The 12962-nt window shown below is 39.4% G+C and overlaps 1 protein-coding gene across 13 annotated transcripts in view; it reads left to right on the top strand.

Annotated features, from left to right (window-relative positions):
• AREL1 (apoptosis resistant E3 ubiquitin protein ligase 1) overlaps positions 1-12962 on the top strand; it is a 46427-nt gene that overhangs the window by 3183 nt on the left and 30282 nt on the right. For 8 of the 13 annotated variants that reach the window (XM_008516437.2, XM_008516439.2, XM_070593930.1 and 5 more), the window contains exon 2: positions 11934-12254. The gene's annotated coding sequence lies outside the window, so the exon portion shown is untranslated. Of the gene's footprint in view, positions 1-10205; positions 10281-11933; positions 12255-12962 lie in introns of those variants that run through there. The other 5 variants (XM_070593925.1, XM_070593927.1, XM_070593929.1 and 2 more) reach the window with 1 other exon arrangement.

Below are 12962 nucleotides of genomic sequence, written 5' to 3'. Positions count from 1 at the left end.
TTTTGAGATTATTTACCCTTGTTGCAGTTTGTATGTGTGGCTGAGGCCTCCGTATGGTGTTATATCAGCTTGATGGTGTTTTCTTGGTGGGACTCTCGAATCCTGTTCTGTAAATTATGGTTTAATAGAGAGAGATGAATATTCAGTTTGTTATCAGAAACCAGTCATGGTAGATATATGTTTTGTCATTTAGCCTGAATTGAACAGTACCATATGATTTTAATATAAATTTTTGTTACCTTGAATAGTTGAGGAATTTGCACCATGTTTTTCAGAGCTTGTCGCTGAACATTAATTGCAATGCAGTTTGCCTGTTAGTGTTCAGATGCTAATAGTTGGCATCTGTTAATTGCATGTTCTATCCATTATCCTTTTTGGTCAGAGATCAGGTAAAGGTAATCTAATAATATAGAACATACTTTTTCTGTAGTGTCCCCTTGCTTTTGCTCTAGCCTAAGTTATTTTAACCCCTCTCTTGTCCACTTAGGGAAGTTCAACTCCAATGATACCCCCTGGTGTACGTGGTGAAGCTATTAGTAAGAGAAAGCAGCTAAGGGGGCTGGCCCCGTGGCTGAGTGGTTAAGTTCGTGTGCTCCGCTTCAGCGGCCCAGGGATTCGCCGGTTCGCAATCCTGGGCTCAGACATGCCACTGCTCATCAAGCCGTGCTGAGGTGGCATCCCACATGCCATAACTAGAAGGACCCACAACTAAAAATACACCACTATGCACTGGGGGGCTTTGGGAGAAAAAGGAAAAATAAAACCTCAAAAAAAAAAGAGAAAGCAGTTAAAACCTCTCCAGTGGGATCTGTTTTTCATGTCTTGGTGAAGAAGGAAACCCAGCTAGGCTGCATAAATGGTTTTTGGAAAAGAATCGAAAAGGATTTGAAAAAAAATGTTTTAACCAAGCATTACCTGAATTGGGGCAGTGACTAGGGAGGCATGATCGGAATCCTGAGGAGGAGTGACAGTGTAAAGTGGGGAACTGTATGTAATTTTTTTAAGACAAATTTTATTTTGGAATAATTTTAGATTTATAGAAATGTTGCGAAGATAGTACCGAGAGTTCCTGTGTGCCTTTTACTCAGCTCTGCCTTTAATGTTAACGTCTTACATAACCATAGTACATTTGTCACATCTAAAAAATTAACATTGGTTCAATACTGGTAACTGAACTGTAGACTTTATTTGGATTTCACAAATTTTTCCACTAATATTCTTTTTCTGTTCTAGCATCCAATCCAGGATAACACATTGCATCTAGACCATGTGTAATTTCGATAAATAGGTTGGGGTTTCCAGTGAGTTTTTTGTCTGCCATGTATGTGGTCCAGTAATCTCTGACCAGTGCTGAAGAAAGCCGTTGACCATGAGAATAAGCAATACTGGTAGTGTTTTGTATGCCTTAATTCCCAAAGCACTGTTAACTCCGTGGAAGAGTTGGCCTTGCTCCCAAGAGGCTGGTCTAAAGCTAACAGCTGATCCTGTTTGAGGGGCCCTTCCTGGGCTCCACTAACACCCTGTGCTCACCTCATAGATTTTGCTATGTGAAGCTATCACCAATTATTTACTTATCTGTCTTCTTTACTAAACTGTATGTTTCTAAGGGGTCAGGGACTATCTTACTCATTTTGGAGTCCTCAGGGCCCAACGTATTGCTTGGCATATAATAATAGGTTCTTAATACACATATGAAGAAATTAATGAATCCTTGTTTGGTAACATTGATTATTAGATCAACAGAAGTTTTGTTTTGAATACCATAAGTATTGGGTTTCAAAGTGAGCCGTCTTAGGTTGCCGTTTCTGTGGCTAGTTGAGTTTTTCTTCCTGGAATCATAAACAAAGAACTATAAAATGCTCATTTAAGGTTGTTCTTCCTTCTGATTATATAATTTGTTTTCCTTTAAAATAAGAGTAGAATAGAAAGTATGGATGGTAGTAGAGGTAGAAGTTTTGTTAGCTTTTTAAGTACATGGGTGACAATTCCAATTCTACCCCACTGGGCTGTCGATCTGGCCGTTTGCCTGCCACTTCATGCACAGTTAATGAAATAACAACTTCCTAGACTTATTGAGGGAGACGGCTTGTCAGATTCAGAGAATTAGTTTTAAAATTTTCCTTAATAGCCAAGATTCAGTGGCCCAGGGTCACCTAAGCATAAAAGCTGCCATGGTATGGGAACACAGGGGCCTGTCCTAATTCTGTGGATTGGGCACAGCAAAGTCAGTTTGGTAAACAGAAAAAACATCAAGATGGAAGAGTTGTAAATCGAAGCTGCTATTCTCTTGATCTAGAGTAAAGACTGTGATAGGGGCATAGATAAGCTAGTTGCCTATTTTGTTTTTCTCCACACATCTCAGGAAGTTACAAAATGAGCAGTGATAATTGTCAGTTCTCCCTGTTTTGCTCACATTAGCTTTGAATACCTTTCTGCTACTTTCTCTGGACTGTGCTGACAACGGCAAACTATTCCAGGGGGCAATTGAATCTAAACTATGCCTTCGTGTATACTATTCGTTTCATTTCGAGTCTGAAGAACTCTGGCTTGTTTCAAAAGGTGCTATAGAGAGAATCCAAATTGAGTTAAGAAATGTAGAATTACTTTTGTCTTAGCTTCACTTTTTTAAAAATGTTTTAAGTAAATTTTTTTTTGTTGAGGTCATAATAGTTGATAACATTATGAAATTTCAGTTGTACATTATTATTTGTCGGTCACCATACATATGTGCCTCTTTACCCCATATGCCCACCCCCAACCCTCTTCACCTCTGGTAACCACTAATGTGTTCTCTTTGTCCACGTATTTGTTTATCTTTCACATATGAGGGAAATCATAGGGTGTTTGTCTTTCTCTGTCTGGCTTATCTCGCTTAACATAATACCCTCAAGATCTATCCATCTTGTTGCAAATAGGATCATTTTGTCTTTTTTATGGCTGAGTAGCATTCCATTGTATATATATATACCACATCTTCTTTATCCATTCATCAGTTAATGGGCACTTGGGTTGCTTCCACATCTTGGCTATAGTGAATAACGATGCAGTGAACATAGGGGTATTTATATTGTTGATTTCAAGTTCTTTGGATAAATACCCAATAGTGGAATAGCTGGGCCATGTGGTATTTCTATTTTTAATCTTTTGAGGAATCTCCATACTGTTTTCCATAGTGGCTGCACCAGTTTGCATTCCCACCAGCAGTGTATGAGGGTTCCCTTTTTTCCGCATCCTCTCCGACATTTATTTTTTGTCTTAGTGATTATAGCCATTCTAATGAGTGTAAGGTGATATCTAAGTGTAGTTTTGATTTGCATTTCCTTGAGCATTAGTGATGTCGAACATCTTTTCATGTGCCTCTTGGCCATCTGTATATCTTCTTTGGAGAAATGTCTGTTCATATCCTCTTGATCAGCTTAACTTTTATAAGCCTAAACTTTTTTTTTAACCAGTGAATAAGATAACTTTCTCTAGCCTCCTCCCAGGTTAGAGTAACTCAATATGGTAAAAATGATCTTATAAAAGCTTATCTTTAAAACCAGAAAGGTAAATAGTTCGTTGTCCCTGTCTTAACCAGAAGGTGTATGCTCTGGGTTTTTGAATTTTGGTGGTGGTGTTTTATGTCAGAGGTTTTATGGGATCCAGAGGTTTTATGTCAATCTGAGGAGATCTGAGGGAATAAAACCTTGTCTCCATTTAGAAATGCCATTTAAAAGGTTGAAGAAGGGGAAAATCTGTTAAAAGATAAAAATCTTTCCAAATTCTAAAATAGACTGTAGCTTAAATAGTGCTTGGTAATGTGGAAAGTTGAACTTGAAAGAAACAAAGGGATAATAAAACTGAGTGACTAATTATGAGATAAATGGAATGCAGGAGTTTAAAAAAAATCTTGTTAAAAGTTTGATGAGAGATTTTCTCATGTGAAACTTTTAGATAAAACTTCTAGAAGAAAACAGAAGAAAATCTTTGTGACCTTGAGTTAGGCAAAGATATTTTAAAATAGGACACAAAAAACACAAACTATCAAGGAAGAAGATTGGTAAGTTGGATTTCATCAAAGTTAGAAACTTTTATTCTTTAAACAACACAGTTAAGAGAGTGAAAAAGCAAGCCACGGAAATATGTACCAAACATATATCTAATAAGGGTCTTACAACTCAATAGTAAAAAGACAGCTCAATTTTTAAAAATAGCAAAAGATTTGGATAACAAAGAAGCTTTACTAATAGCCAATAGGCATGTGAAAAGATACTGAATATTTTAGTCCTTAGGGAAATGCAAATTAAAACCATAATGGGATGTCACTTCACACCTATTAGAATGGGTAAAATTTAAAAGATTGATGATACCAAGTGTTGACAGATGTTGAGCAACTGGAGTTCCTCATACGTTGCTGGTGGAAATGCAAGATGCTACAGCTGCTTTGGAAAACAGTTTGTCAGTTTCTTACAAGTTAAATATATGCTTACCATATGATGCAAAAATCCTACTCTTAGCTATTTACCCAAGAGAAATGAAAACTTGTGTCTGCACAAGACTTATACTTGAACATTCATAGCCGCTTTATGTAACAGCCTCAAACTGCATAGAACCCAAACACCCTTCATCTGGTGGTGAATGGATAAACAAATTGTTGTATGTCCATATAATGGACTACTACTGAGCAATAAAGAAGAATGAACTACTGATACATGTAACAACATGTATGCAGCTCAAAAGTGTTAGGTCACACACAGAAGACCAATTTTGTATATGATGTCCTATGGTGTCCTGTAAAAGACAAACTATAGTGAAAGAAAGCACATCACTGGTTGTGCAGGGAGTTGCAGGAGAGGGACTGACTGCAGAGATCATGAGGGAACTTTTTGGGATGATGAAATGTTCTGTATCATGCATGTGTTTCGTATCATAACCTTATACAGTTGTCAAAACTCTAATTGTGTACTTTAAATTGGTGACTTTTACTCTGTATAAACTATACCTCAATAAAGCTGATTTTGACAAGTTTTTTTATTTTTTTTTGCCAGTGATTTATGCAGGATTAGAGAGTGGATTCATATTAGTTTAGATCTGACATTATTATAGGCATTAAAATAATTTCAAAATAGGGACCAGCATAGTGGTTGAGTTTGGTGTACTCTGCTTTGGTGGTCCAGAGTTCGAAGGTTGGGATCCGGGTGCGGACCTATACCACTCATCAAGCTATGCTGTGGCAGCGTCCCACGTAGAAAAAAATAGAGGAAGATGGGGGCTGGCCTGGTGGCACAGCAGTTAAGTGCGCATGTTCCACTTCAGCGGCCCAGGGTTCGCCGGTTCAGATCCCAGGTGTGGACATGGCACCACTTGTCAAGCCACGCTGTGGTAGGTGTCCCACGTATAAAGTAGAGGAAGATGAGCATGGATGTTAGCTTAGGGCCAGTCTTCCTCAGCAAAAAGAGGAGGATTGGCAGCAGTTAGCTCAGGGCTAATCTTCCTCAAAAAAAAAAAAAGGGAGATGGGCATAGATGTCAGCTCATGGCCAATCTTCCTCACCAAAAACAAGCAAACAAATTAAAAAATAAATTTGGAATAATAGTATCACTGAATTGAGTTGCAAAGAGCTTACTAGTTATCATAGTTATCAGTGTTGGGTCAAGTTTAGGTTAATATTAATGAAAATTGATGGAAATGAGACATTTTATTTGAAGAAGTTGCTAGATCAGAGAATTAGAGTTCTGATTAACTAAGGAAAAAAAACTGGGGCTGATTTTGAATCTCCCATCTGGGCTAAATCTTTACCCAATCTAATACTATTGACCACCAGTTTCTAGAAACTTCCTTTTGGCTCCAATAAACTACTTTTACAATTTTTCTCCTCGTCTCTCATTGTTTCTTCCATTCTTCTTTGCTAGCTCCTCTTTTCCTGGGGGGAAGTCAGGACATTTAAGGTTGATCCTCTCAGGGTTCTATAATTAGCCTTTTTCTTGGTCTACCTGCTTTCCACAGCAGTCTTTTTCCATTCCGCAAGTCTTAACTGACCCCAGGATACTGGGATCTCTATGGCTTCAGATCCTTATTTCCATTTGTCCTGTGGATATACTCACCTGGATATCCTATAGACACCGTAAACTTAACATGTTCAGTCTGTACTCATTATCTTTCCCTCCATGTTTTCTCTGCCTCAATTCTCCACCACCATTCATGAGGCTCCCAAGTGGTTTGTCCTTGGCTTCTTGTTCTCTTTGATCTTTTCGGCCTCACAGGTCACTGGTCCTGTTGCTTCTGATAGAAGTGAAGCACACTCTAGCCTCTCCCGCTCCATCGCGGGCAGCGTCTCGCTGCTTCCTTGGACCAGTATCCTCTCTCTCAGCTATCGGTCTGTCCTTTTCAGAGTCTCTGTCATATTGTCCTTAGAGTTACTTCTTTTAAAATGTGTGATCCTCTTACTCCCTTAGTTAAAAATAATCTCTTGTTTTTCTGTTGTTACTTAAAGTCTAAAGTGAAGTCATATTCCTTTAAATTTCCAAATTCAGTATTGCTGAGCTGTCATTCTTCCTATCCCAAGAATATCTTTTGTTCCTTTTTGAGGTTCTTGTTACCTCAGTATTCCTGGTTAAGAGTGTAGGCTCTGGAATCACATTGCCTGGCTCTTTCAGTTGTCAGCTGAGTGACTATAGGCAAGTTACTTTAGCTCTCTGCGCCTCTGGTTCCTAATCTATAAAGTATGGATAATAATGTGGTTACCTTATATGGTTGATGTGAGTTAAATGAGATAATACATGAAGCACTTCGAATAGTTCTGGCATATAGTAAGTTCTCAATAAAGGTGGATTCTTGTTCTTATCATCATACGTACTTGGAAAAACCCAGGAAACTTAGTGTTTTGGATTGTTGCTGTCATTGTTTCCACATGGAATTTCTCTGGGAATCCAGTTAGTCCCTCAAATGCACTCACGGCCATCTTCCTCATTTATTGTGGGTTGAGCTGCCGCGGCCTGGGTACAAACCACCATGATAACCCAGCTACTCAGGGGCTGGTTTGCACATAGAGCTGTCTCCCCCGAGGAACTCCTGCAGTACCAAGCCACCTGGGTCTAGTTTCCAGTCTCACCCAGCCCTCCCTTCCCTTAAACTCCAAGTCTTGCTCCCCAAGAGCAGCTGAATTCCTTCCTTTTCTCAGTGTATCTCCATTTTATATCTGAGGCAGCTACAGAGAAGTAGCTAGTCCAAGATCACTCAGTAGGAAGGTCATGCTCTTGACCGCTACACTGTACTGTACTTAGAGTCAGTCACCCTAGTTTGGCCCCAGATGGTCTTTCTGAACACTTTGCTTTCATAATGCTGAACTTCTCATCACTCCCTTTCTTGACTCAGTACTTTTGCCTGTGCTGTTCTTTCTGCTGAGGATCTTAGTCCTTTTTTTTCTGCCTTGCGAATGCTTACTCATTCTTAAGTAACACTGTTCTCTCTTCTGTGAAGACTTCTCCACTCTCTCAGGCAGTTACCGCTTTCCTTCCTTCCCCTCCACACATCATTTATTCCTCATTTGTGTTACTTGCCACCTGTTATTGTCCGTCTCCCGTGTTGGACATAGTTCATCAAGGTTAAGAAAAGACCCTGTCTTATTTATCCTTGTGACTTTAGCTTTTAGCACACAGTCTGGCATGCAGCAGATGCTCAAGTAATATGAAATGAATGAATAATGAATGATACAGAAGAACCTAAAGATGTTGATAGTGAATTTGCTAAAACATAAAGTTTTTTATAGAAAAGCAAAGTTTTATTTAAAATGTGAGTTTATGGGATGGGGATAATGGGGTTAATAGAACAGTAGTTGAGTGGGAGTTGTAGTGCTTTTGAGCTCAAACACCGCTAGTGGTAGAGGATAATGGGTATGTAACCCTTGGGAGCTGGGAGCAGAGCCCCAAGCAGCCTTTCTGATTTAATTACAAAATATCCATGAATATTTTGAACGTTCCCATGTTTTATCTTTAGAAATTCATGCATATTTTGCATTCCATTTTATTATCTATGAGTTTGTTTTAACATGAAAATACTTTTTTCACCTCACTCACCTCATCCTCTAGTAACTAGCTGTAGCAGGAACCTGTGTCATTTATCCTCTGGCATCTAGCACATTCTGGCATGCCCCAGTGCCCAAATCTGGGAAGCGTGGAATTGGGTTATAGTCTAATATGGCAGCATTCTAGCTTTCTGTGATTTGGAGGATTGTCTACGAAGGAGTATTATGTCATGGAACCGAGGAGGGTGAGCTCATCCTGTTCTGACTAACAAGGCTGTTTCTGGAAGGCTGCAGTCAGTTGGAGGCACCTCATTACCAGATCACTGGGGACCAGCTGGAGAGAGTTCACAGAAGACCCACAGGAATGATTAAGAGACTGGAGGGGCTGACTGATGAGAAAAGAATACAAATGAAACCGTATAACTTGGCTGAACCGAGATAGCAGGAATACACAACTGTATAAATATCTCAAGAGCATAAACTTGATGGGGGAGGTAGTCTTTTATGTTGAGATTTTAGAGTGGGGAGAATAAACCAAGGGTGAAATTAAGCACAGGAAAATGTAAACTATTTAATATCTAAAGTATCTGAGGGTGCACTTTATTTCCTGGAACCTCCTTAGTTAGACCACTCTAACCTGTGGGGCTTTTCCTAATTGAATTACCTGTTTTTTAAATTTGATATTCCTGGACTTGTGGCTGGTGCTTCTGGAGAGACTCTGGAGCCTAAGTCTTACAAAGCCAACGTCTTTCTTTTGTCCTCTCTGGTTTTGTGGAACTCAGTGGGTGATATTTGGAACTCATATGTGCTGCCACTACCTCTTTGTTCACCAGAGTTCTGAAGTGGACTTTCACGTCATTTTTTTCATGGCTTTTTACAATAGCACTTTAAAAGTAGAGACTCAGTCAGTGGTATGTATTCTAATAATTTTGGAAACCCAAATATAGTGTTTTGTCACTGAGGTACTGGTTTTAGGAAATTATAGCCTTGATGAAACGCAAGCATGATTGTATGAAACACGTACTTTGGGAAATGATTGTATAAAATTCCTACTCAGGGTATGGGAGGCATAAAGCTTTTAAATAACGGTTGAAATTAGCCAGGAGAAATATTTGCATAATGTTGCAGGTTTTGTAGCTCTTTTCCTAAGAGGGGATGATAGAACTGGAAGAAAATGATTTTATGCTTTTTTGATTCATAAAAATGAGTTCATTTATACAAAGCAGTTATATAGCTTTAAGACTAAAACCTCCATGCCAGATTGGTTAACGTTTTTTGTAAAGGGTCAGGTAGGAAAGCTTTGCAGGCCATATGTCTCTGCTGCAACTGCTCAACTCTGGTCTTGTAGTGCGAAAGCGGTCATAGACAATATGTAAACAAGCGAATTGGCTGTGTTCATTCTTTTTTTACAGTTTCTTTTTTTTTTTTTTTTTTACAAAAACAGGCGCCTGTCTGGATTTGGCCAGCAGGCTGTAGTTAGCCAACTCCTGCTCTAGACCGTTGCTCCTGAAAGCAGGGTCTGCAGACCAGCAGCATCAGCATTACCTGTGAGCTTGATAGAGATGCAGAATATTGGGTCCCTTCTCAGGCGGACTGCTCTAGTCTAGACCACGCTTCTCAAACTTTAACATGCATTAGAATTCACTTGGGGAACTTGTGAAAGTACAGGCTCTGAGAGAGACTCTGAACACCAGATACTAGCCACTGGAAGGCAAAGATGAGTAAGAGCCAGTCAGTGTCCTCAGGGAGCCCACAGTCCGTTAGGAGAGAATACTGTATAAACAAATAATTACAATACAGACTAATAAATGGTCTAATAGAGGATCTTCAGCATAGAATTATCAGAAATGAAGAAGTGATTGGTTCTGCCCGGTGTAGGGGAGCCCTCAGAGGGGCCTGGCAATTGGACCAGGAAAGAGGGTGGTACTTGAGTTGAGTCTTGAAGCTCACTAGAGACACGGAAATTTCTGTGGGGGTGGGGGGACGGGTAAGCATGGTAGTTCATGGTGGGGCACAGTCAAGATGAATTTAGAACTAGAGTTATTTGATTTAATAATCAAATGGCTCATCGCAGGGTTGGAGACCCACTAAGATCACAATAAATAGAAATAAAAATTGTACATTCTAGTGTCTTTAGCTAATTTTTTAATACTGTTTCCGTATGTGAAAAAAAGATAACTTGCCTATTCTGTCACTTTTTTAGAAAAAAAAATATTCTTTGGAAATAGGAACTTTTTATATGTTCTTGCATCATGAAGAATTTGGAAGACACTAAAAGGTACAGGTGGAAAATCAAAATTATTTACAATTCCATACACAAAGAAATGACCACTATTAACATTTTTATGTTGTTTCTTCCAGTCTTCTTTATGTAATGTAATATTTAAAAAATTAGGCTTATGCTATGCAAATAATTTTGTGCTTGTTTTTTCATTTAACATTTTATTTGTGAGCAATTCCGTCTGTTGTTATTCTTTAAAAGTGTCGTTTTTAAAATGCTTATATAGCATTCTAACGAATCTCTTATAGTTTATGTAAGTCTTCTCTTGTTTGTGGATCCTTTAAGCTGGTTCCAATTGCTAGCTGACCCAGGTTTTGGCTCATGTACTTGGCAAGTCTGTCACCATATTTTAAAATAAATACATACACTTATTTATTTTTAATTATAAAAGTTTGCCAACGTGTTTGATCTGCTGGCCTCTACTTATTCTTCTCTTCTGCTCTTATTAGCCTTCTGTGGTTTTTTTTCTCACTTTCCCATGTAGAGAGGCAGTAGAGGAGTTATTAAAAGCATGGATTCTGAGGGTCAGCCCAGTGGTGTAGTGGTTAAGTTCACGTGCTCCGCTTCAGTGGCCTGGGGTTTGCAGGTTTGAATCCTGGGCGTGGACCTTGCACTGCTTGTCACTATGCTGTGGCGGCATCCCACATAAAATAGAGGAAGACTGGCACAGATGTTAGCTCAGCGACAATCTTCCTCACAAAAAGAGAAAAAGAAAAAGCATGGATTCTGGGTTCAGGTTGTCTGGGTTGACTCAACTCTACTACTTATTGTGCATAATCTTGAGAAAGTGCCTCAGTTTCCTCATCTGTCAAATAGGGATAATTGTGTCTATGTCTTGGGATTGTGAGTTAATACATATGAAGCATTGGGAACAGTTCCTGCCGTGTGGAAAGAGGCTGTCTCTTTTCGTGATTACTAGTCTCTTCTCATGTATTTTATGGTAGCTGTTTATGTATGCCTTGCCATGACCCCCTTTCTGCTACATTTAGTTCATGAATATCTTTGAGTTACAGCCTGACTTTACTGAACTTTATTACTTAGTGACTTTATCTTGAAAGGTCAGATTTTTTTCCCTCACTCATAGTACAAATTTTACTGTTTAAAGATAAAATCAGCATTGTTTAACTGTGTCTTGGAAGTGCATACATGGGCACAAAGGGAGCAGACTGCAAAGGCTGATAGATTAGATTTTAAAAGCTCTTTGGTGGTTTCCCCTTTCCAACTGAATATTGTCCTAATTCCTTATCATAGCACACAAGGTGCCCTGTAACCTGGCCTCACTTGTCCTCATCTCATTTCTCTTCACCGTGTTGCCAGACCCTGTGCTCCAGCCCCATTAAACTGAAACTGAGCATGTGGTTTTGATGAGGCTTACTCTAAATCTGTGCTCGAGTTTGCTTCTACTGAAGGGTTGGAACCAACTGAAATTCTGGAGCTTCTTTCTGGAGGGGGACACAGTTAAGGCAGTGAGATTGCCACTTGACTTTCCTTGTGGAGTTACAATTGGGAAAACTTGGTCAATGTACCTGCACTTAGTTATTTTTAGTGTCCCAGGGTTTCCACTGCCAGTTCTACCCCTTCTTTGTGGTTTCCTGGGGATTCTCTTTGAGAAATAAAAACCTCTTCCACTGACTCGTTTTTCCTTTGTAGGGTAGGCTCCTGAGACAGCAGAACAGATGGGTCCTTTGGCAGTTGATTGCACCCTGCACTAGAGAGAAGTCCAGGGATGATATATTTTGGGGCCGTGTTTCTCCACCTTGGAATTCATCCAGTTCACTCCAGAAACACTGACCCTCTGCTTCTGTGACACACCATCACTGAAAATCTGATGGACAGACACTTTCTGTTGACCTTGTGGCTGTTTTCTTTCTTGTGGAAGTTGGAAGACAACGTGAAAGGGGCCAAAAATTACCCGCTTTGGTGAATAGGAGTGCTGCGTTCCGTCCTCAGAACATGGGCCCTCGTTTAAAGGTAAGGCAATAGACTAGTTAAGACTCACTTGTTATTGGGATGTGCAGAACATGGACTCAGTAACTGGTTCTTAAGCCTTTTTAGCAAGGGACAGCTGTTGAAGTGTGCAGCTGAGTTAGAATGGATTCCCTTCTCCCCACCCTACCCCATCCCACCCTGCCCAGCAGGACAGCTTCGAGTATGAAGAAATCAATTCTTCATTTCTGGGAAATGACTTTTTCACAACTGATCTTCAATGTTAGGGCTAAAGTTTCTTTCATATTGTAATTTTAAATCTTTATACTCCTAAAAAAGCAAAAAGTTTTAGAATATGTATGTTGGTCCACTTTCTAACATTCCCTTGAGACAGATGTTTTCAAGTACTTCTGCCTTCCTCTCCCCTTTTGTAGGCAGTGTAAGCCAAAGTGCTGTAGTGTTAAGCAACTTGCCCGGGATCTTTTAGTAAGCAAGCGATATTTTCGTTTTAGATAATTGGTACTGCATTCCATTTTCCTTTGTCATGCTTTCTTTCTATTTCAAAAGATTAAAAAAATGGCCATAAGCGTTTATCTTTCTAATTTTAGCCTCATGGTGAGTTTCCTCACAGTAAGATTGGGTAATGTTTTTCATACATTCTTTTACCTCTTTTCTTAAATCTTTTCTCTTCCCAAATTCTTCGGTATCCCTGTGACTCCATTCTTTTTCACGATTCAGTGTTGTATGAGATTA

This window comes from Equus przewalskii, chromosome 25, assembly GCF_037783145.1.
Source record: "Equus przewalskii isolate Varuska chromosome 25, EquPr2, whole genome shotgun sequence".
Taxonomy (NCBI): domain Eukaryota; kingdom Metazoa; phylum Chordata; class Mammalia; order Perissodactyla; family Equidae; genus Equus; species Equus przewalskii.
Note: the sequence above shows the minus strand (reverse complement) of the source record. Positions and strands in the feature narration are given on the sequence as shown.